Below are 24,612 nucleotides of genomic sequence, written 5' to 3'. Positions count from 1 at the left end.
GTAAAAACGGGCTAGTAAAGGAAGGGGGGGGGGTTGTAAAGGCCCCCCCCCCCCGGAGTCCCCTCCGCCACCCCTCCACCCGGGCTGGGTACCTGGCTTCACTATTCAAACCGCCGGAACGCAGCACACAGCTCATCTGAGCTGCCGTCGACCTTCCTTCTTCTCTGCGTGTGTTCCGCCCTCATGTGACGTAACGTTGGCGAGGGCGGGACACAGGCAGGTAAGGAAGGCCAACAACAGCTCAGATGAGCTGTGTGCTGCGTTCCAGCAGTTTGAATAGTGAAGCCAGGTACCCGGGCTGGGTGGAGGGTGGGTGGCAGCGGCGACTCCGGGTGGGTGGGGGGAGGGTCTCTACTGCGCATTTGCGAGTGAGTACGCCTCTTGCCATTTATATGTTTGATTATACACAGTAACACAGTATATGAAGGCAGAAAAAGACCTGCACGGTCCATCCAGTCTGCCCAACAAGACAACTCATATGTGCTACTTTTTGTGTATACCCTACTTTGATTTGTACCTGTGCTCTTCAGGGCACAGACCGTATAAGTCTGTCCAGCACTATCCCCGCCTCCCAACCACCAGCCCCGCCTCCCAACCACCAGCTCTGTCACAGACCGTATAAGTCTGCCCAGCACTATCCCTGCCTCCCAACCACTAGTCCCGCCTCCCACCACCGGCTCTGGCACAGACCATATAAGTCTGCCCAGCACTATCCCCGCCTCCCAACCACCAGCCCCACCTCCCGATCTCAACTAAGCTCCTGAGGATCCATTCCTTCTGCACAGGATTCCTTTATGCTTATCCCACGCATATTTGAAATCCGTTACCGTTTTCATTTCCACCACCTCCCACGGGAGGGCATTCCAAGCATCCACTACTCTCTCTGTGAAAAAATACTTCCTGACATTTTTCTTGAGTCTGCCCCCCTTCAATCTCATTTCATGTCCTCTCTTTCTACCGCCTTCGCATCTCCGGAAAAGGTTCGTTTGCGGATTAATACCTTTCAAATATTTGAACGTCTGTATCATATCACCCCTGTTCCTCCTTTCCTCCAGGGTATACATGTTTAGTTCAGCAAGTCTCTCCTCATACGTCTTGTAACGCAAATCCCATACAAGTTATTAACCCTCTAAGTATTATATAATCAGTTACATATACTTTTTACAGCTCTATAGTTATTGTGTGAAAGTACAAGTTCCTTCGCCACAGTTTTTTTTCACTTGTTTGACTGCAATATCTTGACATTTTGTTTGCAGTACCTAAAGAATTATTGTAATTCCCTATACAAGGTTAAAGGCCAACATTAATGAGGAACAAATTAATATAACACCAAAATGTCATAAAATCCCTGTAGAGCCCAGATTCAGACATTGCTATACAGATCAATTTTTATTGCGGCTCATAAATAATAATCAGGACCTTTTCTTTGAAGTGCAGATGAACCTTTTTTTCATCTGCCTGAAGATGGCACCCTATCAACAAACCAAAGTTTGCTTGTTGCCGAACAAGAAAAAATAGAATGCTAAATGTTTGCCAAGGGTATTGGGGCGGGGGGGGGGGGGGGGGGATAACATGGAAAGAGTAAAAAAAAAAGTGTGTGATTTATATTCTATAACACCATGTTTTACACCTTCACCTCCTGGCCACCATCCTGCTGATACAAACCAAAGGGCTCTTTCATTAAGCTGCGGTAAGCACTAACGTATGCTTACTACAGGATCAAAATTTACTAGTGCGGGGTGTGCTCAGGCATCCCACAGTAGTTTTTGGATTGACATGCACTTCCCATGTGTTAAAAAATACTTTTTATTTTATAGCGCTGGGAGCGTGTTTATGGGCAGAGAGTAGGCATGTTCTGTGCTAATCGGTCAGCGCAGCTACATCACCGTACACCAACCGATTAGTGCATGATTAGCGTGTGAGCCCTTACCATCTAGAAAACAGGTGTTGGTAAGTGCTCATATGCTAATAGCCACACACTAATGGTGAAATTAACGAGTCGCCATTAATAGGGGACATAGGAAATGTGGCCATTTTACAGCCATGCTAAAAGTGGCCTTAGCGCATGGGAAAACCCTGCACTACTGATACTGCAGGCCACCTTTTAGTGTAGTTTAGTAAAAGGGTCACCAAGACCTTTACTAACCTAAAACTGGAAGGCAGGGTCGGTGTAACCATTATGCAAACTAGGTATGCCACCTAAGGCAGCAGTTCAGAGCTTCCTAAATATCCGCTGGGACCCACATAACTACAAGCACCCAATAGCAGTCTAGTCAGAGCAGTGCCTGGACAGGGTCCAGCATTGAATATCTGAGTTTTTAGAGGTTTAATAATGCTTTTTTACAGGATCCAGAATTTTGGAAGCTGATGACATCCCATGTTAAGGAATAGTTTTCCTTTAATGATACCTTTAGTTACTCAAGTAATAAAATGGGATGCCTTCAAAGCCACTATGAGAGGGTTCTCAGCCTCCTTGTGGAATAAGGACAGTGTGGAACTGGATGATTTAGAGATGGAACTAAAAACTTGTGAACAGACTCTTAAGTTTAGTTGGTACCCTTCCTTATTACAAAAGCTACTGCAACTGAAAATTAAATATAATGGGGCCGATATTCAGACTGTGGTAGTTAACCCGGCTAACTCCCGTGGTCACCACTAAACCTGGATATTCAATGCCGGGCCGTGTCCAGTAACTGCCATTGAATATTCAGTTTATTTTTGGGTATTTAGAAGATAACTGACTATGTTGATATTCAGAGTTAGCCAGATATCTTCTAACTGGCCAGAGATATCCCACATATTCACGCAGCCAAATATAGCTGCTGAGGTGGGCCTGAAAATTGGTGGATAGCTGATTATGTTGGTCAATATAACTAGCTATCTGCTAGCCACTTACCGGTGATATTCAGTGGGAGATCGTCGGCTATCCCCCTGCTGAATATTGCCAGATAGCCGGTTATGGGGCAAAGAGACTGAGAAGCTAAGCAGAGAAATGATATGACTGGCACAAGAACTGGCAAAGATAAGTTTAGTTCCAGATGAAGATGTTACGAAACAGAAGCGCACTGTAGAGCAAACCAGTGAGAAAGCCGGGAAGAAAAGATAAGTGCAAAGTTAAATAAGTAATAAGAACAAAAAGTGGAAAAGCAAAAAAATTATTAATCTAGACTAATGAGGATTCCCGCTGTTAGTATAATGACACAGCGGAGTGGTGTAGTTTATGAAGCAAAAGTATCAATAAGCACACCGGAAATCTGAAGTCAAGATTATTATATTTATCAAAAAGTCTGTGTTGATAGATGTAAAACTGCAGTTTAAGTTTTTCCAAAAGACCAGCTAAGAATTGCATTAATATATTAAATAGATGGTGAAAGTGGAGAACCCTGCAGTACTCCATACTGGCTTCCCAAGAACTGGACAGTTGATCTTGCACTTTAAATCTATATGATCTTTTTAAAAATCTATGTATCCAGGCAAGAACTTTACCATGGATCCCAAAATTGTCCAGAAGGGATAACAGAATATCATGTTCTACCAGGTCAAAGGCACTGAAATGGTCGTAGTTCTACTCTGACTCAGAATCCTCTGACCAAAAGAAATTAAGGAACTAACCACAGTTTCTGTGCTGAATCCCCTATGTAAACCCAAATGGGAACCATATAGTAATTGGAAGTTGTCAAAATACAGGAGAAGCTGTTCCATTACCCAACCTTCCATTACCTTGCCAATAAAGGTAGAGCTGCCACCGGTCTATAATTTGTCAAACCTTCTTAGTAGTTCGAAACTGCCTTCTTGGAGTTGCGAATTAAGCCAATCTGTAAAAAAGCCTATAAAGTTAGAATGAGGTGACCTCAAAAGATAAGAAGGGCACATGTTTAGGCAGCAATGAGAAGTGGTGAACCTCTTTAATAACCTCTGGATATCCAACAGGGATATATAATTGAAACTTTCACATAATCTGTCTACTTGTATCTCCCTTTCACATTCATTTAAGTAAATATCTATGTCTAAGGACCCCCTATAAGCTATTTCAAATTGAACATATCTTGTCCTTAAAATGGCTTCTTGTTATACTGAATAGTTTGAGAGCTCTGTAATCTTGCCTATTTTAAACAAGACTGTGCTTTGATCTAGTAAACCAAAGATCTTCATACATCCCAGTAATCTGGGAAAGAAGAAACAATAGCATGTTTCGTTGCTTTCCATGCTCCCTCTGCTCTGGAACAGGTTACTTCCTGTTCCGGGGCAGAGGGAACATGGACACCAATGACGCTGACCGGCGCGCGGCACCCCCCCCCAGCGGCGTGCACCCGGGGCAGACCGCCCCCACCGCCCCCCCCCCCCCCTTGGTACTCCACCGAGACTTCCTGGGATCAAGTGTGCAAAAAATCCAAGAAATATTGAATATCCAAACATTTCTCTCTTACCCTATGTTACTCTTCAACATCTTGGAGCTGGTAAATCTCTGAGCTGGTCAGAAGGATTGTTTGCTATATGTGATATTATCCAGTACTCTACAGGTGGTCATCAAAGCCTAGAAAGATCCAATGAATCTTAATGTGCAGTAGGTGGAGATGTGCACGGTGGTGTTTCTGGTATTAGTGGATTGCACTTGTGGTGGTGGGACGCCTGATCGTCAACCATGGAGACACAAAAAATAAAAATGGTTGCTACCTTTGCTAAAGAAATATTTAATCATAGCAAATGTGTAAATGGCTTTTATTTAATGAACTCACATCAAACAGTGACTGACTTACAGTAGAGCGGTAGAAAACAATCTACTTTTCAAAAACTTCTGGATTCGAGTTTGACTGAGTCAGAGCCCAAGCGTACTTATCAGAATATCCCTCAACAACTTTGGCTGGCTTCTGAGATACATGTGAAAATCTTTCCATGACATAAGCTTAAAATTGTGCTGCACAAACAAAATTCCTTTGACAGATTCAACCAGCAGGGAAACAGAGAAGAGATCAGCAATGCCTTGCTCTCTCTTTAGCAGACTGACTAATAGGCCACAGATGGTCTCTCTGATTATGTGGATAGGTGTGTTGGTAATGGAGGGGAATAATCGAACGTCGCCGGTGAAATAGGTCGCCGGTGATCTATTTTGGCGGCGGTGCAACAGCTGGCCGGAACCGTATTTTCAAAAAAGATGGCCGGCCATCTTTTTTTTCGATAATACAGTGTGGCCCGGTGAAATGCCTTGGATTTCGCCGGGTTTGAGATCCCCAGTTTTGTTTTTCCACGATAATGGAAAAATCTGCCGGCGATCTCAAACCCGGTGAAATCTAAGGCATTTGGCCATGGGAGGAGCCAGCATTTGTAGTGCAATGGTCCCCCTCACATGCCAGGACACCAACCGGGCACCCTAGGGGGCACTTCAAACATCTTTTATAAACAACCAAATTAGCTTCCAGGTGCATAGCACCCTTCCCTTGTGTGCTGAGTCCCCCAAATCCCCCCCCAAAACCCACTGCCCACAAGTGTGCACCATTACCCTAGCCCTAAGGGCTGAAGGGGGGCACCTACATGTGGGTACAGTGGGTTTTGGAGTGTTTGGGAGGACTCAACATTACCCACCACAAGTGGAACAGGTAGGGGGGGGGGGGGATGGACCTGGCTCTGCCTTTCTGCAGTCCACTGCAACCAACAACAACTGTTCCAGGGACCTGCATACTGCTGTCAGGGTGCTGGGTATGACATTTGAGGCTGGCATACAGGCTGGCGAAAAAGGTTTGTATTTTAATAATTTTAGTGTGGGAGGGGGTTGGCGACCACTGGGGGAGTAAGGGGACGTCATCCCCCATTCCCTCCGGTGGTCATCTGGTCAGTTGGGGCACCTTTTTGAGGCTTGGTCGTGAAAATAAAAGGACCAAGTAAACCCGGTGAAATACTGCTTATCGCCGGGTTTTATTTTTCCATTATCCGCGAAAGCCGGCCATCTGGTAGCCACGCCCAAGCCTGCCCACGTCCTGCCTTCGCTTCGCCGCCAACACGCCCCTTTGAACTTTCGCCGGCGAGGCAAAGGGAAAGCGGCGAATCTATCACAAATGTAGCTTTCGATTATACGCTTTTCGCCGCTTTTGTGAAATCGCCAGCCATATCCCGATTTGTGTTGGGAAATAGCCGGCGATTACTTTCGATTATAAGCTGGATAGGCACATAAAAGAAAAAGAAAACATTTTCCTAAAAATTAAAAAAAAAACCTGGAGGACATATCTGAAGAAGAGGACATGTCCTTTTAAAAGAGAATGTATGATAACCCTACCCAGCACCAGCACACAGTCGTGAGACACATACCAGCTGTCCAAAATACTCACTCTCCCACTACCAACAAACAGTCCAGACACATACAGCTACAGCACTAAGCACTCACTCTTCCACTACCAGCAAACAGTCGTCACACACATAGCTGCAGCACAGAGCACAGTGACAAACAGGGAGTGGACAAACAGAGGAACAATAAGTGACACAGGACAAGCAGGTAGGGAGGTATAATGGGAGGTGTGGGGTTTTGGGGACAGTGAGGGTTTAGTGAGGGAAGGGCATGAGATGTAGAGCAAGGGCAGGATGTGGATGGGGGGCTGGCAGGTGTGGGCAAGGAGTTGAGGAGGTGAAACACAGAGGAGGCGAGGCAGGAAATGTAAGGGTCAAAAGGTTCAGACGGGGGGCAAACACACAAAGGTAACAAAGCACTAAGCAACACTCTACTATTTCTCACAAACGACCTTTCCCACCTCTCCACTCTCCAACTCAGCAAAATCACACATGGGTCTAAAGATAGGTTTAGCCTTACCCTAGATGCTTTTAAAACAGGTCTAATTCTGAATGTTTTTCTTTCTGCCCCCAGAAAGTCATGTTGCTATTTGTTATTGGCAAGAAACTCATCAAGTAACACTTGCCATGTCACGTCCACAAAAACCCCCTCTGGGAATGTCTTTTTTTTGGCAACTAGCGGGCTTGGATTTTTTCATTTGTGTTTGATTATGCACGTTAGACGTTTTTCTATGAGAAGTACATATACCTGCTTGTTATGCCATTTTTTTGTCACTTTTCTGTTTTGAAAATGAGCCCCATCATGTCCTGTATCAGCCAATGCCTGACTGACAGCATGTAAGCATCAGAAATATTCTTTCCTTCCCTTGTGGCAAGTCAGTAAAAGAAAGGACATTTCACTCAGCAAAATGGAGGACATATTCTAAACAAGAGTGTTTTACCTGATTCAGTGAAGAATAATATTTGGACTCATCTATTAAATCCAGGGATGCTATTACCCAGAAAGGAGTTAAATATAATTGCTAGTACTAATCACAACCTTGATTACATGCTGCTTTCTAACTTAATCAATGGAAAACTACAGTCCCTTAGGCCTCTAAAGCAGCATGTATATTTTCTACTGTGTGGTGACAGCTCTGCAGTATGGCAGTTACCTCGGCCATGTGGTCTTTTACTGTTTGGAAACCTCTACTGTAATCTAATGGCCTATTATGATGAAAAGCTAATGGGCAGTAGATAAATTCTGAAACTGCTTTGAACTTTAAAGCTAAAAAACCAGCCTCATTTTAAATACTTCTCTTAGTCAATAGTTTATTTATAATACAGTTATGTGAAGGGGGGAGTAGGTGAGGGACGCTCTCATTTATTTTAAAAATGATTTTTGGGCTGACTCTCTCCTGTTGATTTGTACTTCCTGTTCAGGCAGAATCAACTCAAGTTTCAAATTTAGGGTTATTTGAAATATTACTGTACCGACAAAACATCAAAGTAGTATATTCCCTTTTTAAATCGACCTTAAAAACATTTCTATTTCGAGATGCTTTTCTTGCTTAGTACAAACTGGCAGACACCTGCTTAAATTGGGCCCCTTCACCCTCTTTGGGATCGGCACTGGCCACCAGCAGTTTGTTTTGTTTTTACCTTCATTTTAATACCTTCCTTCTCCCTCTTCTCTCCTCCTCCCTTTTTAATACTTCCCTTCTCTTTGCCTCTCTTTTCGTCACTGCTACTGTCTAGCTTTCCTCTCCACATTTGTAGTTCTTCTCACTTTGATTTTATTGTATTGTAAACTGCCCAGATGGTATGTCCCAGGGTGGTATATCAAATAAACTTGAAACTATATCAAATAATGCTAAGCTTGAAACTTGAGTTGATTCTGCCTGAACTGGAAGTTCATTGAATAGCAGAGAGACAGCCCAAAATAATTTTCAAATTAAATGAGCAAGTATATACAAAAGCAGCAGAGAATTGGAAATACAATAAGTGAACTACAATTCAGATAGGAAAGGGAGAGACAAAGAACTAAGGATCGTTCTGCTGCTATAGCCACAGATTCCAGCATTTCATTAGCTGTTTCCTCCTAATGCTAGCCAAGACAAATGAGAAGCATGGAACCAGACATAGTTAAGGCCAGAACTCTCCTGTTGAGCTGCAGCATCACGAGCCTTCATGCACAACTACTTGAGTTATTTTGCCACATTATCAGTCCCCTCTTCTCTTTAGCCTAGGGGTATGCAACTCCAGATCTCAAGGGCCAAAAATCAGTTGGATTTTCATTCTATCCCTAATGAATATGCATGAAAAATTTGTGTCTACACCGTCTCTATTGCATGCATGTTTGTTAGGAATATCCTGAAAGTCTGGCTGGTTTATGGACTTTATGGACTGAAGTTGGACACCCTACAGTAGCTCTTTCCCAATCGTGGCAACAGGCCTTCAGTCAGTGGCCATAGACCGTGGCTTCCTGCAGAACTCAGTAACCCCCGTTTACTAAGCCGTGTGGCAATGCTGACACAGCCCATTAATGGGATGTGTTGGCATTAGTGTGCGGCTTAGTAAAACAGGGGGGTAAGTATGTACCCTGAATCTTTTAATCAGGTGTCACTATTACATGATGGCTAGGCCCCTATGCCTCCCTCAGGGCCTAAATGCTGGTTTGCAGCATCCCCAGGGGAAGATCTGATCTCTCGCATGGAAACAAAGTGATATGCACAGGCAAAACAAAATTTGGTTTATTTTTAGGCGTTCCCTATTTTTCCTAGGTTTTCAGGAGTTGTTTTTTTTGTCATTTTGTTTCAAACTCATTTTAATAAACAATTTATTTTAAATGCACATTACATAGTAAAATAGTAACATAGTAATTGATTAGAGAAAAAGATCCATATGGTCCATAGTCTGCCCAACAAGGCATCCAGAATTGTATCTTGCATTCATACTTCTTCTCCTTGCCTCTGGAATAATTTACCTCTAGACCTGTGAGCCGAGCAGTCCTTTCAACCCTTTAAAGAAAAAAACTCAAAGAGCTATCTTTTCGCTGTGACTTTTAATATGTTTTAGTTCTGGTGAACTTTTCAGCAACAGCAGTTAGCCACACTTTTTATTTGTTAAGTTTTAGTTGCTTCTGCTTTCTTCTGTAGCTTTCTAAAGTTAGTTTTGGGTGTGTTTGTTTTCTGGTGTACCTGGGATCTGTCCTGTCACTCAATGGTGTTGCTTTCTTTTCTTTTTATATATTTGTGAAATTTTGTAAATCACTTAGATATGGGATTACCTAGGATATGGTGATTCATCAAATCATTAATAAACATAAACATGATTAAACACTGGCATCATAAATGGAGCAGCTGGCAATTGGCCACCTTGGTAACCCTTTGTATAGCTAGTTATATGATGCACTCTTGGAATATAATACTACAATATCATGACACCATTAATTTCAACATTAAGATGTCTTCCCTCCCCCACTGCTAACTAGCATAATTTATATGCTAATATCAACCACATGATTTCTTACACTCCTCCTTAGGATACACAGCACCTGCATGTGATATAAAATATGTATACATAATGCTATTTTTCTTTGCCCTTTTTGGGGCACAGACCATAGAGGTCTGCCTGGCACTAGCCTTACTTCCCAGCTTATGGAGTTGCTGTTGAAGCTCACTCTGGCCTTGATCCTGTATTGATAGTTATATTTGCATTCGTAACTTCATCGTATTTTTATTTGTTTACATACTCTGAAGCAGGCCATCAAGCCAAAACATAGCCCATGTCGAGCTATTTACCCTTTCAAATAGTACTAAGGATCAGGGACACTCCATGAAACTAACAGCAGATGTAAAACAAGGTATTAAATTATTTTTTCACTCAATGCACAATCAAAACAGTGGAATATGTTGCCGGAGGATATGCTCAAGGAATCTTAGCACAGCTGGATTTAAAAGAGGCTTGGATAAGTTGCTGGAGGAAAAGTCCATAAACAATTTTTATCAAGCAGACTTGTCAGATTGACAGATTTATTGTTTGCAAAAGAGAAGTCACTGACACCTCTATATTTACAAAACATAGCAGCAAAACTGGTACTTACAAGGTCTAGATGGGACTGGGCCACTCTGGTTTTAATTTACCTACATTGGCTTCCTAGGGCTCGGATTTATGTTGATGCTATCTTTTATTATAAAATTGCCTTTGATTGACTCCTGCTTATTTGAGATATTTAGTTGATGTTTATGTTTCAAATCATATTTTATGATCTATTAAGCAGCTTACCTTCCCCCAGACAGTTCCATCTGTCTATCGCATCCTCGAAAAGAATTACATGGTGCTGCTCCAATTGTTTGGAATGATCTCCCATGTACTCCTAGAGATCCTGGGGTTGATATTCAAATTGATTTAACTAGTCAGAAATGGCTCCTGGTTAGTTAAATTGCTTCTGCAGGCAATCTGCTGAAGTTCAGTGGCTGAACCCACCCTTTGGAATAAACTCCCTTTGTCTCTCCAGCTGGAGCTTTTCTTTAAGAAATGTAGGGGTCCTTTTACTAATGGGTTGCCGCATGGCAACCCAGAACTACCGCTGTCCCAATGTGGCCGCCGGCAGTAGTTCTGCCTCGAGTGAATGCCATTTCTGGTGGTATGGAAAATAATTCCATAATTTCTAGCTTGGCGCTAACCCAGCAGTAATCGGCACTGCCCGGTTTCTGCTAGGTTACCACGGGAGCCCTTGCCACCACCTCAGTGGTTGGCAGTAAGTGCTCCCCCCGCATGGCAACACAGTAAGAATAATCTTACCGCACAGCCTTGTCTTTTTTAGATCCTTTTTACCCTAGGGGCAAAAACGGCCCCAGCCGCTACCGCAGGGCCCTTTTTACCACAGCTTGGTAACAGGACCCCTTTGGGATCACTTGCGGGCTTATTTTCGAAAGAGAAGGATGCCCATCTTTCGACATAAATCGGAAGATGGACGTCCTTCTCCCAGGGTCATCCAAATCGGTATAATCAAAAGCCGATTTTGGACATCCCCAACTGCTTTAGGGATGTCCAAAATAGCAGGGATGGCCAAAGTTCACGGGGGCGTGTCAAAGACGGGACTTGGGCGTGCCTAACACTTGGACGTCCTTCACCCATAATCCAAAAAAACAAGGACGTCCCTGACGAACACTTGGGCAACTTTACCTGGTCGTGTTTTTCCTATGACCAAGACACAAAAAGGTGCCCAAAATGACCAGATGACCACCGAAGGGAATCGGGGATGACCTTCCTTTACTCCCCCAGTGGTCACTAACACCCTCCCACCCTCAAAAAACCTCTTTAAAAATACGTCCTGCCAGCCTCTATGCCAGCCTCAGATGTCATACTCAGGTCTATCACAGCAGTATGCTGGTCCCTGGAGCAGTTTTAGTGAGTACTGCAGTGCACTTCAGGCAGGCAGACCCAGGCCCATCCTCCTCCCTACCTGTTACGTTTATGGAGGAAACAGCGAGCTCTCCAAAACCCACCAGAAACCCACTATACCCACATCTAGGTGCCCCCCTTCACCCCTTAGGGCTATGGTAGTGGTGTACAGTTGTGGGGAGGGGGTTGGGGAGCTCAGCACCCAAGGTAAGGGAGCTATGCAGCTGGGAGCAATTTGTGAAGTCCACTGCAGTGCCCCTTAGGGTGCCCGGTTGATGTCCTGGCATGTCAGGGGGACCAGTGTACTACAAATGCTGGCTCCTCCTATGACCAAAGGGCTTGCATTCGGTCATTTCTGAGATGGGCGTCCTTGGTTTCCATTATCGCTGAAAATCAGAAACGACCTAGTCTAGGGACGACCATCTCTAAGGACGACCAAAATTTCAAGATTTGGGCGTCCCCGACCATATTATCGAAACAAAAGATGGACGTCCATCTTGTTTCGATAATGTGGGTTTCCCTGCCCCTGGATCAGAACGTTTTGCAAGGACGTCCATATCAAAACATGGATGTCCCTTTCGAAAATGCCCCTCCACATGACTCACCTTTTCCATGAGGCTTACAGTGGTTGACCCCTTATTTTTGATGTCCTTTCAGTCCTTGAGGCTTGACAAAGTAGAGGTGTAGTGTGCGGTGGCTGCAGTGGCAGCATGTTTTTTTTTTTTTTTTGCTCCTTTATGTCTTTCTGTCCTGTTTTAATTGTGGTGTGTTTTTTTGGTAATTTTTTTCTATAATAATTATTAGATGATCTAACCCGCTTGAGTGGTATAACAAATAGAATCTTGAAACTTAACCGATTAGTGCCACTGAATATCACCACACACCACTAAAGAAAAAGCTGGCTATTTTGTGGGCAGTCTGAGGGCAGTCATACTTTATTTATTTATCACATTTATACCCCACATTTTCCCACATGTTTGCAGGCTCAATGTGGCTTACAATAGACAGAAAAGGCTATTGCCAGTCCAGTAGTTATACAAATACAATAGATTGTGGTAGTCAGAGTGGATAGAAAGAACAGGGTATAAAGGGAAAAAGGGTAAAGGTAAGAGAGTCCAAAATGGTCCATTTATATGCTGTTTTGAAGGACTTTGGGTTTTATGTTGGAGCCTGGGAGTAGGCCACTGAACCACCTAAGGTGTCCTTTTACTAAGCTGCGGTAAGCACTAGCATGCATCACCACTGCTTAAAGTGACTAAGTGCAGGATGTGCTCAGGCATCCTGTGGTAAGTTTGAGATCAGCACACATTAACCATGAGGGGGGTGGTGTCTGGGGGTGGAGAGTGTGTGTTTCTGCACCGATCAGTTAGTGCAGCTCTCTTACTGCATACTGATAAATGCATGATTACTGCGTGACCCCCTTATTGCCTACAAAATAGGTGGTGGTAAGTGCTAATGTAGTAATTTTTTTAATGACCGTGTGCTAATGGCAACATTAGCACATGAGTTCAAAACTAAATTCGAAAAAGAGGTAATCTCCCAAAATCAATAATAAGTATCAAATATCAAAACAAAGTAGGGAGATTTCTGTATATGGCGTCACAAAACAGCACTATTCTTCAATCTTATCATTTGTAAAGATAAAGTGCTTGTTCAGAGGAAAAAGCCTCTAGAAGCCTCCAGTAAATACTTTCATAATTTTTGATTTTGTATTTTACTTCGGAGAGCTGGGCTTCATCATCATTGCCTTTCAAAAACCTCTTTTAATCATCAATCTTATTATCTTGTAACCGTTTCTTCTTATAGTTACACAAACTATCGTTTTTTCTTATGATTACAAGAACTAGCACCAATACTTTTCTATTTAGCTACTTAGCTTCAAGCGGTGTTGATTATTGGTTTGTCTACTGCAAATCTGGTCGAACCCCGACCTACGATGGCCGTCGTTTCAAAAGACCTGCTTCAGGGTACGGTGGTTCGTTGTATCTAAGAAACATAAATAAAAGGATTAGTCTAACTTCTCTTCACTAGAGCAATCTTCAGAATCTTATGTTATTGACATACCTCCGCTACGGTATGTGCTAGAACTGCAAAATAAGAACCAAAGATGGCTACTCTATTTAAAGACTACATCAGACGCCTTTAATTCATGTTGGCCAACCAGCTCGGAGTTTTTAAGGGGTGTGTCTCATTCAACACAGTCATTTAAACAGATATTGTTCCTTAAAGGATCACCACTTTAAATATATCAGGAGATTGTTTCTTTTGACTCGATACCTATATAGTTTTCAATCTAATTTTCAAGGTGGTATTATAGAAAGGTATAATTTTCATTGTTGTCATTAGAAAAAATTCTTTAGAAAAAATGGCTCCATTCTATTTTACCGTTCAGTCCTTTAGGTGTAAGAGAGCTTAAACGAAATATCCAGCGCTGCTCATTTTGCAAAAGTATAAATTTTTTATTTCTTCCTATCTTGTTGCCCGATTCTTTAATTTGCTGTAACACAAAACATTTTAATTGTTCAAACGTATGTTCTTTTTGAGTACAGTGATTAACTAAGGGTGAATTAATCCTCTTAGTTGTTATTGTGCTCTAATGTTCTATTAGACGAACTCGAAGAGGGCGTGTTGTCTGACCCACATAGATCTTATCACATGGACAAACGGGACAGTACACAACAAAGTCAGATTTACAAATCGTATTAACTTTTAGAGCATATTCTTTAGCTGTCTGTGGATGCACAAAACTCTTAATTTCTAACATAATGGAACACATATCGCAATTATTACATTTCTTGTGTCCATTCCAGATTTCAGTCTCATTGTTTTGTGCAGGCAGCACTGATGGACAAAGCAACTCTTTTAAATTCTTAGAGCGACTATATGCAAACCGCAATTTCGTATCAGAGAAAGCTGGTAAAGTTCGCAAAATATTCCAATGATTCTTTATGATCTTAGTAACTCTATTAGCTCCATCGGTGTATCTCAAAATACAAGTATCATCCGGGTCTGGTTGTATGTTCGCTTTAGGTTGAAGAAGATAATCTCTATGATTATATTTCGCTCTCCTATATGCTTGTTGTACTATCTTTTTCAGATAGCCTCTATCTTGCAAACGTTGTCCTAGAATTTTCGCTTTTTCCTGAAAGTCTTTATCGTCTGAACAAATTCTGCGATATCTCAGCATCTGGGAGAAGGGTAAGCTGTCTTTGAGTGATTTTGGATGACAACTCTTATATTGTAACAAGCTGTTTACATCTGTTTTCTTTCGAAAAATTGTAGTATGGAAAGTTGAACTATCCTTTGAGACATTAACGTCTAAAAAATCAATCTTATCATTATCGTTTTGATATGTAAATTTTATATTCGAATGACATTGATTTAAATATAAAACAAAATGTTTAAGTTGGATTTCATCTGCTTGCCACAATAAAAATACATCGTCAATAAATCTGACCCATAGTCCCACATGCTTCCAGAAAGCACTCGAATAAACAAATTTCTCTTCAAAACAGGACATGAATAAATTTGCAACTGAAGGTGCTAGGGTAGCACCCATAGCTACCCCAGACACTTGTTGGAAAATGATGATGAAGCCCAGCTCTCCGAAGTAAAATACAAAATCAAAAATTATGAAAGTATTTACTGGAGGCTTCTAGAGGCTTTTTCCTCTGAACAAGCACTTTATCTTTACAAATGATAAGATTGAAGAATAGTGCTGTTTTGTGACGCCATATACAGAAATCTCCTTACTTTGTTTTGATATTTGAACATTAGCACATGACCATTAATGCAGAAAATGGAAAAATCGGCCATTTTACTGCTATGATAAAAATGGCCTTGGTACAAGGGAAAAATCTGACACAAAGGTACGCTAAGGCCAATATATACCGCAGCTTAGTAAAAGGACCCCTAAATTAAGCAACCATATCGGACCGCATAAAACTCAGTCCTCTCTTTATGCGGTTGGTTAAGTGCCAAATATCGCACTTAACCACATAAGAGAAAGCTGACTGCGTAAAGCTGGATATTCGATGCTAGTGCTCGGACTTGGTCCGATATTGAATAATGCTCACCGCTGCTGGTTGAACGTCTACTGTTATATTTCTTTTATTATTGTTTTCAAGGGGGTTGAAAACTTGGCTGTTCTATCAATACAGAGGCATTCTTTATGTGGGTGCCTCCGTTTAGGTGCTCAGAACCTATTCTATAATGGCATCTGAGTGCCTGGGTTCCATATGTGGGACACAGACCACAGACGTTTACTTAGAACAAGTTCCTCACAGCTGGAGTCACTGTCTAAGCACCACTCAATACATCAACAGCCATAAGGTCATTTTATACTATCCTCTTTCTAATTAGGGATCCTCTGTCCCTGGCCACCTTCAAATACGGGCTAAAGGCCTACCTGTTTGATGCTGTTTTTAATTCCTAATTTGTCACCTCTCGTAACCTTTATCTTGTCTTCCTCTCTTCAATTGTCCCTTTCCCCTTATGCCCTATCTGTCTGTCCTACCTTATCCCTTATTTGTCCTGTCTCTCTGTCTTGATTATCCCTTATTTGTCCTGTCTGTCTTGATTCAGATTGTAAGCTCTTTTGAGCAGGGACTGTCTTTCTTCATGTTAAATTGTGAAGCTCTGCGCACGACTGGTAGCGCTATAGAAATGATTTATAGTAGTAGTAGTCTATGTTTATGCTACACCTTTTTGAATTCCATCACTGTTTATGTCTCTACCACCTCCCCTGGGACTGGGAGGGCATTAATTTTTGACAAACATTTAAGCTAGTGATATAAAGAAACAGATAAACTTGTCTCTAATCCAGGAAATGTTGTCATTTTAGCCAGAGTTATTGTTTTGCATTGATCTATCTGATAAGTAAATTTCAAATGTTAATCATAATTCAGAGTCCAGAAAATCAAATACAGCATGCTGCCAGCCTTTATCTCTGCATTTCTAAATGAACTAACTCAGTCTTATAGGTTTTTTTTTTAACCTCAGTTTACTGCTCGCATTATTACAGGAGGAGGTCATGATCAATAAAATCTATCTGCAGGCAACTACCCAGATTAAGGGAAGGGTTTATGAGTATAATCCCAGAGTCTGATCATTTTTCTTATCTCTAGTAACAAAATGAGCATACCTTCAAGACTGAAATGTATATACAAAGATAGAAGAGGCACTGAATTTGTATCTGGCCTCAGTTCTACCATTCCCAAAGCTGGTGCATATTAGATTGGTATGGGGGAGGTATATGCAGCATCTGAAAGGGGGTAAAGTCAGATTTGTTTCATGTTCAAATGTTAGGAGGCAGTGAAATTGCAATTTACAGGAAAGATGTGTTTGGGAAATATATAGCCTGCCTCAAGCAATTGTCAAAGGTTTTGAAGTGTTAGGAAAACATATACAGGTCGATATTCAAAAGCACTTATGCAGTTATGCAGTCAACACTTGATGCTAAGTGCTTTTGTTTTAAAGATCCTTGACAGCTAACACAAATTTTGGCTGGAGAGCTTGATGTCCAGGTATAATTTATCTGTGTAAGATAAGGAGGGGCTTAGGGCATTCCAAGGTCAGGGCAAAATTTTTTCTGGACAGCAAAAAGATTTAGTGACCATGTGGAAAAAAATATCCATTGCAGGGGACACACAAATATCATAGTAGGCCTAGCTTAAACATAGTCAGCTAAATGGATAGTTATGAATACTGAGCATGAAGTTAAGAGGATAATTCAGACACTTATCTTTATGTGGAAGCTGGGTGTCTGAACACTGACCCCACAATTAATTCCTTATATATTTCAAACATCAAAAAGCCCATGTTGCATAGAATGTTGAGATTGCATTTGAGGTATCCATGTCGGGACATACTCAGTTCTAGAATTTTACAAAGGCTCTGCCAAATATCTGCCTTCACACTTCTGCCATTGAATACCATGCTTCCAAGGTAGATGAATTGTTGAACTTCCTCAAATGGTAGTTGTTCAATCACTATCTGTGTGTATTTTTGAATGCCACCGATCTGTATGACATTCTATTGATTATTGCTAATCCTCAATTCGACTTTTTCAGCCTCCATTTCCAAGCTGATGGTCATGTCTTGTAGGCCAATGTGTTGGATTCCACATGGAAGAAGAAGAGGCAGATCACTCAAGACTTGACACTCAAAATTTAAAGAAGATCTGCAAACTACTGGCATCACCAGTGGAATCCACAGCAGCTGGAAAAAAAAAAACATTGGAGAACATTAGTTGTGCAATATGCCCAGTTGCACAGGAGGAACAAAGTCTAAGTAAATTTCTGAACATGGAACATTTTGCAAAATATATACAAGGAGTGTCTGTACCTACAGTGGGAGGAGCTAGTTTACAAATATATACACATTGAAAAAAATGAGTGTCATAAACTTGGCCCCATTCCATGCGCCAACACTTCCACTTGGAAGATAAGATTTTGCAGCTTCCACATGTAAGTGGCACTGTTTCCACATGTAGCATGCCCATTTTACAAACTTATATGTAGAAGTGCTGCCGATTAAGTAATCTGAGGCTGCAGGTTTTGGGAATCAAGAAGAATTAGTCCCCCAAATCCTCTTGTAAAACTCTTACTAGAAAGTGCATTTTTAAAAAAATCTACTGCATGCATCTGAGCTGATGCAATGCTTAATGGAGACATTTTCCCCATAAACATGTTTTCCATTTTTAAATGGGGAATACATGTGTAGATTTTTGATCTGTTCAAGCTGTATCCAAGTCCAGAACACAAGGAGAAAACCAATACCAACAGAGCAAACAAACCTCAGGAGTGGAAAGGATAAAGCACCAAGATGATCCAAGGTGGTGAAAATTAATTTCTTTATTGATAAATGTATATTCAATCTTGATCAAAATTGAGTACAGAGACACAGTTCCAGACAGACTCACTCAACCTGGGCCATGAATCGGCTTTCCAGCCTTCATTGGGATTTGACTGCAATATTAGACTATGATTAAAATTTCAAGAGAACTCAAGTGACAAAAGAGAAACCTTGAGCTGTTTCGCATCACCTAAATGCAGACAGTCTGTACCCAAAATATAGAGTTAGAAGCAGCTGTACAAGTTTGAACTCCAAAATCAATATCTATATCGCATAGATTTAGTAAAAAAAACTGTCACTGCTGGCTTTTTCTAAGATAATCCCCTAAATATAACAGTATACAAAGGCATAGAGTACACCTTTATAGTAATCAAAACTATTTCATTCCAGACTTGCGCAATAATGCACTCCCTGAAAGGCTTCGCTTAACACAAGACTATCTCTACTTCAGGAAGCAGGTGAAAGCTTGGATCTTCAACCAGGCCTTTAATGGAAGAAGTAAATGACACGGCTGCACATAAGGCATGTTTATCCACTCCTACCCTAGCCAAGATAATGTTCAAGCACCATTCTTACCTCTTTTGTAACTCTCTTTAACTAGTGCCTTATTTTCTTACTCCTGTTACTGTAGCTTATCTATCTATATGTTCCATCTTTGCTTACACTCTATGCTGTCTATTAAAATGTTTTATTGTGTATTATGTTGGAATTATAATGCAGCATACTATGCCATACTTTGTATTGTTGTTTGAATATTTTTACTGCTGTAATTGTCTATTGCTTATGTTTGACTTATTCTTCCTGTGCATTGCCTTAAGGGAATTCCTTCAAAAAGGCGGTAAATCAATCAATCAATCAATCAATAAGGCAGACTAAGGTATTCAATGATACCTGAATCATTGACCTGAAAAAGACACTTTCCCAAAGAATTGTAATGGCAGGAGAGAGAGAGGATAAGAACATCCATTTGACTGAAGGAGAGATGAAAGGGAGAGGCTGGCTAAAGAGAGAGGAGGGGAAGAGGGGAAGAATGCAGGTGTCAGGGAATATAAACAGAGACTTGAATTCAGTAATGCTTTCTAACCCAGAGGCCCTTTTACTAAAGCTTAAGCACATGCTATCAGGCATTAGTGTACACTAAGTGCCACATAGCCCATAGGTATAAAGTAGGATGCGCAGCATTTAATGCAAGCTAACGTCAGCTAGCGCTTGCATTAATTAAAGGGCCCCATAGATGTGTAGAAGGGAGTGTTAGGCATTTTAAGTAAATACTGTGCATTGTTATAAGTTTTCCAATTATTGCAATATGCTAAATCCTTTTTATTGTATGGGGTGTATTTGGGTGTAGTAGGTGTTTGTGTGTGTGGGGAGGATAATGGGTATTTTGTGTTGTGACTTAAAGGTGTGAGGAGTGGATATTCATGGGTCTGTGAGGTGCATTTGTGTGTGGTAGGTGTATATAGGATGGATGTAAGAAGGATATTGTGTATGGAGGTGGGGTTTTATGTGTGTGTGTGTGTGTGTATATATATATATATATATATATATATACACAGTGCACTCCATTTAAGTGCACGTTGGGTAAGCACATGCTCTGTTTAACTGTGTGCCGTACTTCGGTCCCGTTTTTGGCGCCATCATTTTCTATGGGGACAAACTTCAGTTTAGCGAACCACTGATAAGTGCAAAATTCCCTTATATGCATGGTTTAAGACCACTCCTCTATAGGAAAAACTCCGCATAAGCGCACACATGGAATATGGAAGCCGATTGGCACGTGACAAAGGGGCGGTAAATTTGAAATCTCATTGGTTAACTGCCACAGGCGGAATAAGCAAAAGAATGTTGTTAGAGTGTACACTGGAGTCGTCATCGTCGTCGCGCAACTGTAAGACTTTAACACTGGCTGAACGAATTGAAGCTCTTAAAAAATTAGAAAACAAAGTCAAGCATCTATTGCTAAAGAATATGGTGTCAGTCCCAGTCAAATTTCATGTATCTTGAAGCAGAAAGATCAGCTTCTGGAAGACTGGCAAAACAATACAAATCCACACAGGAAACGAAAATAGGCAGGAAAAGCTGAGGAGGTAGAAGATGCTCTTCTTTGGTGGTTTTCTCAAGTCAGGAGCAGACAGTTTCCTGTCAGTGGTCCACTGCTAATGGAAAAAGCTAATCAGCTAGCTGAAAGTCTTGGACTAACTGAATTCAAAGCCACTGTTGGATGGTTGGGAAGATGGAAGGAGAGGAACAACATAAAATTCAAGAAACAGCATGGTGAAAAACAAGTTACTGATGACTTTGGTGCTGAAAATTGGGTTGTTTCAGTTCTTCCTACCATCTTGAACGAATTTGCAGCTTGTGACATTTTCAATGCTGACGAAAACGGTCTCTACTGGCGAGCGATTCCTGATAGAACACTTGCATTCAAACAAGCCGAAACTACAGGAAGTAAAACGTCGAAGGACCGACTGAAGATCCTCCTTTGCTGCAATATGGATGGGAGTGAGAAGTTGGAACCACTTGTCATTGGAAAGAGCAAACAGCCCCGTTGCTTCAAGAATGTTAAGCGACTTCCTGTGTCATACGAGGCTAACGCAAATTCATGGATCACTGGGGAAATTTGGAAGCAGTGGCTAAAGAAGTTAGACACTAGAATGTGGGCACAAAAGCATCAGATTTTGTTGCTTTGTGATAATTGTGCTGCACACAGTGATGATGTCAGGCTGTCTAACGTCAAGGTGGTCTTTCTGCCACCAAACACTACCTCTCTGATCCAACCTATGGATCAGAGTATAATAGCCAATTTCAAACAACATTATCAGGCTCTTGTGCAACGTTGTCTGATGAGTGTTATGGATGACCAGACTGGCAAGGATAAACGTGCTGTTGAACTGGCTCGTAATCTATCACTGGACACCCGGGAGGGAGTAGAAAACATGAAAAAGGATCTGCGAAAGCTAGAAGATTGGTCTAAGGCTTGGCAATTAAATTCAATGTGAAGATATGCAAAGTGATGCACTTAGGGAGTAGAAATCCACGGGAGACATATGTGTTAGGTGGTGAGAGTCTGATAGGTACCGACGGGAGAGGGATCTTGGGGTGATAGTATCTGAGGATCTGAAGGCAACGAAACAGTGTGACAAGGTGGTGGCCATAAGTAGAAGGTTGCTAGGCTGTATAGAGAGGGGAGTGACCAGCAGAAGAAATGCCCCTGTACAAATCGTTAGTGAGGCCCCACCTGGAGTATTGTGTTCAGTTTTGGAGGCCGTATCTTGCTAAGGATGTAAAAAGAATTGAAGTGGTGCAAAGAAAAGCTACGAGGATGGTATGGGATTTGCGTTACAAGACGTATGAGGAGAGACTTGCGGACCTGAACATGTATACCCTGGAGGAAAGGAGAAACAGGGGTGATATGATACAGACGTTCAAATATTTGAAAGGTATTAATCCGCAAACGAACCTTTTCCGGAGAGGGGAAGGCGGCAGAACTAGAGGGCATGAAATGAGATTGAAGGGGGGGCAGACTAAAAAAAAATGTCAGGAAGTATTTTTTCACGGAGAGAGTGGTGGATGCTTGGAATGCCCTCCCACTGGAGGTGGTGGAGAGGAAAACGGTAATGGAATTCAAACATGCCTGGGATAAACATAAAGGAATCCTGTTCAGAAGAAATGGATCCTCAGGAGCTTAGCCGAGATTGGGTGGCAGCGCTGGTGGTGGGAGGCGGGGCTGGTGGTTGGGAGGCGGGGATAGTGCTGGCCAGACTTATAAGGTCTGTGCCAGAGCCGATGGTGGGAAGTGGGGATAGTGTTGGCCAGACTTATACGATCTGTGCCAGAGCCGGTGGTGGAGGCGGAGCTGGTGGTTGGGAGGCGGGGATAGTGCTGGGCAGACTTGTACGGTCTGTGCCCTGAAAATGACAGTTACAAATCAAGGTAAGATATACACAAAAACTAGCACATATGAGTTTGTCTTGTTGGGCAGACTGGATGGACCGTGCAGGTCTTTTTCTGCCGTCATCTACTATGTTACTATTGGATTCCCTACATATGCAGAAAGAAGACTGGAATCATGTTACACAGGCAACCACTGTGAACTACTACAAGCGGGCAAGCTTTGTTAAGGATGTGGAGAGGGACGAAACAGATGCAGCTGTTGCAAACGCGTCAGATAAGCAGGCTATTGGCTTTGGTCCTTTAAATAAAATATAAACACTGAACTCCAGATAATCAAAAGCATTTAATAGGCCATGAACAGGACCTGGTCGTTAAATGGTACTTAGCCAGCTATCCGGTGATATACAGTGGGATATAGCTGGCTGTCTTCCGCTGAATATCATCAGCAGATAGTGATTAGCCGGTTATGTCAGCTGATATAACTGGCTATCTGCCAATTTTCAGTATCAGTTTGGTGGTCATATTTGGCCACGTGACTACCTCAAATACCTTTGAATGGTTTAAACATTACCAGCCAGTGCTGAATATCGACTTGGCTGGTTATGTTTAAACCAGCCAAAAATAAACCAGATATTCAATGCTGGTCACCGGAAATGGCCTGGCATTGAATATCGGAGCTCAGCGCTAACCAGGGGAGGCAGCCCGGCAGTCTGAAAATCGGTCCCTGATTGTTTATTTCAAATAATGATATTTTAAATTGCATTCATATATTGAACTTTTTCACCATTTTGCTTTGAAACTGACAAATCAGAAAACAATATTTTACACAGTAATGCTCTGATTTTGTAATTTTCCATTATCATAGCATTATATTTTGGTTCAAAAATTGGGAAACTTTTCAAACATGTTTGCCCGGGTTTCTTTTGATTATATTAAAAATAGGGGGGAAAAATGTACCTTGTTCCCTTGACTTTCAGTTCAAGTCACTCAGGGCTGGTCTTTCTTTGCTTGCCTGTTTTACTAGAATTAAACAATAGCCCTTTATTTTTAAAAAATGTGTCTATCTGAATGAGAACCATTTTTATTTTTTCCAGAGCATTATTACTAAAAGCTGCATTTGGAACTGACAGGTAGGATCTGGAGTATAATGGTTTGTATTTTAATAGCACTGCTCTAGGCAATGCAGATGCTCCCTATGGCATTCTAGCAGCATTGTGCAGTCAGGTAGCACTAATATCCCACTATCTTAAACAGTGCTCTCTGTAGCTTTGCTTGACAGAGCTACAGGCTCTTTACACTTGATTTTTCCTATTGTACCTTTATGCCTACTGTCTCAAATAAATACTAGGTTGATTTCTGATACATCTCTTGCAATGTCAAATCCCTTCTTTTTGTTCTCTTGATAACAGCTTGTGGGATATGGGGCTGACCTGCTAATCAACTGTCACTAACTCAGACTTTTTCTCCAGCTGTTCTTTAAAGAAAACATTCTAATATCAAACCACCTTGTCATTTGTATGTTCTTTCTACAGGCACTTAGCTGGATTCATTCTAAGGGCCTGATATTTGCTGGTATTCTCTTGCTCCCAATCTCCCCCTAACTCTAGAAAATTGCACACCCAAATTTGTGACTAGTATGCAAATTATAGAATAAGATCAGTTTGCGTGACTTGATTTAATAGCAAGCTGCTAATTGGTGCTAATTGGCACCAATTAGCAGTTTGTAACTGCTCTTAGTCAGCATTCTATAAGTTGCGTGCTCCAATTCCCGAGCATGCAACATCAACGAGGGCATGGACCTGGGAGGAGCATGGGCAGGTCAAGTGCATGTCAGGCAGTTAGACGTGCAGGTTACACAATACTAACATTTACATGCTTAACTGTCTACAGTTAGGCATGAGCATTTCCACCAGCCATTGAGCTAAAGTTAAGCACCTAAGTATGGACTTACACTACTATACTATAACAACAATTGCATGCAGAACTGCTGTTATAGAATTCACAGTTAGGGGTGAATTCTAAATATGGCACTGAAAAATTTTGTAAACCGTGCTTAAAGGTAGGAACAGTTTATAGAATAGCGCTTACACTCAGGAATCGGGGCTAACTTCAGGTGTGGCCATTTGCACCAACTGAAACATGGCGCAAATGTACGAGTCTAAATTAAGTACGTATGCTCCCTCATTCTATAACAATGTG

This window comes from Microcaecilia unicolor, chromosome 10, assembly GCF_901765095.1.
Source record: "Microcaecilia unicolor chromosome 10, aMicUni1.1, whole genome shotgun sequence".
Lineage (NCBI taxonomy): Eukaryota > Metazoa > Chordata > Amphibia > Gymnophiona > Siphonopidae > Microcaecilia > Microcaecilia unicolor.
The sequence above is the reverse complement of the archived record's forward strand: the minus strand, read 5'-3'. Positions refer to the sequence as shown.